Source organism: Sinocyclocheilus anshuiensis, unplaced genomic scaffold (assembly GCF_001515605.1).
Source record: "Sinocyclocheilus anshuiensis isolate Anshui unplaced genomic scaffold, SAMN03320099.WGS_v1.1 scaffold3226, whole genome shotgun sequence".
Classification (NCBI taxonomy): Eukaryota; Metazoa; Chordata; class Actinopteri; order Cypriniformes; family Cyprinidae; genus Sinocyclocheilus; species Sinocyclocheilus anshuiensis.
The window spans coordinates 62,787-65,956 of NW_015541053.1; positions in this window are offsets into that span (position 1 = coordinate 62,787).

A 3,170-nucleotide genomic window follows, 5' to 3' on the forward strand; every position below is an offset into this window, starting at 1 on the left:
ACCTTTGCAGAGACATTACAAAATGTCTCAGAAGCAAACAACAAAACAAATCAAGTGGCTTTCCTTTCTTCTGTTGTGTTGCTAAATCTTTCTCAAAACTATAAGGTGGTTTTTAATCTGTTTTGAGTCACTTCTTTTAATTTACTAATGAAATGAATCAATTCATACATTTAAAAAAAATCTATTGCAATGAACTCATTGTGTCTGTGTAGATTATATATATATTAAATCATCAGTTTTGTACAAACCACATCTTATCTCTGCATGTGGAAGCGTGCGTAATTTAGAGGCTGTTCTCTTGTCCACAAAATAAAAAAAAAACATTTTCACATAATGAGGCTCACATGTAAATGGATATATAATATTTCTTTAAATGCGAAACGCATTTGCTGGTCTTGTGCTGATAAATTAATGAACATTGCAAAACAAAAACACTGATTTTGCTAAAGAATGAGCGCCCCAAAACAAATCACACAACTGTGAGTCTGCGCTTCTAAATGTTTTTAATTGAATAGATGACAGAAACATTAGCTCTCATTTTTATCCCCTTCGCAAGCACAGCCAATTTTGGTAAGAAAGTAAATGGCCTGAAATAAAAAGGTTGCTGCTCTTTAGTCATTCAGATTCCACACAAAACCAATATATATATATATATATATATATATATATATATAATTCATAGATAGATAGGCAGATGGACGGATAGATCCCTGATCATGAGTTGAAGGTCACAGCCGTGAAAAACTCCACCCTGAAGAACAGGAGCATTTACTTTTCCTCCATTGGAAGACTTTACGTTCATTATAACTCCTGCAGCTGGAGGATTTCCAGCTGCTTCACTAGATGAGGCTGAGCTTTCAGCAGAAACACCTGCTGAAACTGACGGAGAGACACAGAAAGAGAGAAACTCAAAATGTATGATCATTTGGGTCAAAATTACAAATGCACATAGTGTCAACATCTAGTACCTTCTTGAAGTTTTCGCTTCAGTTGATCAGCAAGATCATTCTGTTTAAGTTTGCGTAGCACTCTGACTGCGATCATCCCGGCGTCTGAACCTTTGTATCACTGCACCATGAGATCCACAACTTCGCGGCAATCCGCTTTTTCCAGCTTTCCTCGAGGAATAGGCTCTGATGTCATCTCATTCAACAGGTGCATTTGAGCTCATCAAACTCTTTTTCCAGAAGTGCCTCACAAATAACTGTTTTGACTGTACCCATTATTGTGTCACTATATAGGTCTTGATTGACCTGGGAACATGATCCCAAAAGCTCAATGATGTCCAAAAGACTCAGCTGTGAAGCAGGTATAACCAGCACAGTTTAAGCTGTTTTTGTTTTTTTTCTTAGCAGGAGAATCGGTAGGCTGTCACTTAATTTAATATAAACATTTATGTAATATGCTTAAAGGACAGAACTATGGCACATCAGCCACATGAACAGTCCTTTTCTATTAGAGTTAAAACATTAAATGGATATATAATAAATATTTCATTAAATGCTAAATATGTGAAAAAAATGGATGTAAGAATCTGACCAATCAGAGCAGAGCAGGTGCTGATGCTGCAGAGTATATTGTGGAAAATAAAGGTGTTTTTTGACTTTTGGATGCATGTGACCTATTGCAGGAGAACTCCAAAACAAAATTAGGATCCTTTAAAATAGTATAATAGGGGCACTTTAAATCATTGTCTGCACATGTGTACGAAACAGGTGCTTCTTTTCCGTAGACGGTGAATTCAACAAGGTGCAAATTGCAGGTATTACAAGAATGAATGGCTGAATCTGTGCTTACAGCTGTTTTTAATTAATATGCGGTACAAACATTGGCAACTCCCCTTCTCAGGTGCTGCCCAATTTGACAAGGAAGTACATAAATGATTTTCCCGAAATAAAAATGTTGCTGGTCATAGTCATTCACATTCCAGTATCATTAGAAAGCTGCCGATTTAGAGCTTTATTTAAGTTAAAATACACTGTAAACATAATTTGTATTTGGCTTCATGTATAAATATGTATGTGGCTGTATGAAATGAGCCTACAAACGCAATGATTTAGAAGCCACAATCAGCTTTCATTTCAAACCTGAGGATGTAAATACTAAAATCACTGTTATAAGATAAGACAGGTGCTTGAGCATTAGCTGAAGTTCATTGGGCCGTTAAACACACCGCCGTGAATAACAGGGGCCTTCACGGTTCCTCCACTGGAGGAGTTTATGGTAACGTTAACTCCTGCAGTTGAAGCGTTTGCAGCCATTGCACCGGATGAAGCTCCACCTTCAGCAGAAACGTCCTCTGGAACTGATGGAGACATACAGATAAACTCAAAATGCAATTTAGATCAAATATTCATAGATATAGATAAAAAAAAGTGTCAAAAGTACCTTCCTGAAGTTTTCGCTTCAGTTGATCAGCAAGCTCATTTTGATCAATTTTGCGCAGCACTCTGACTGCGATCTTCCCAGCGTCTGAACTTCTGTACTGCTGCACCATGATAGTCACAGTATCATGGCGATCAGCGTTCTCCAGCGTCCCACGAGGAATAGAGTTGTATTGTGTCCCACCATTTGACAGGTGCCATTTGAAATCTTTGAACTCTTTTTCCAGTAGCTCCTTAAGTGCATCAAGAATCGCTATTTCTGTTGTAGCCATTTTGTTTCACTATATAGGGAGAATATAACAAATTAAATTGTTTGTGTGGTCCTATAGCAGGGGAATCAGTGTATTGTCATTTCATTTATAAACTTCATTTGCAACTGAGAATAAGGTTGCCACCTTCAGTGTGGAAAAATAAGGGTCACCCATTCACACTGATTATTTCAACAACAAAACAGAACAAGTAGGCTATGTTAACATTCAACAGAACACATCTGGTTATTTAATTCATTCCTAAAGAACTCCTCCAGGATATATCTGTGTGCTTTAAGCAGTCTGGATCCATTTATCACCTTTTAGATGAATCCTGCACAATCTGCAGCTTTTACCTGGATGGGATGGGATTTTTAATCAGGACTACATTTTAAATATTTGTCCCATTTTTAACTAAATTAATAAACTTCATAAATTGTAAATGACAGGATTATTCATTATGTAGCCTATGAATGATAAATTAATAAATAACATTATTTATAATCTTAACATCTACCAAGCTCTGATAATGTAGGCC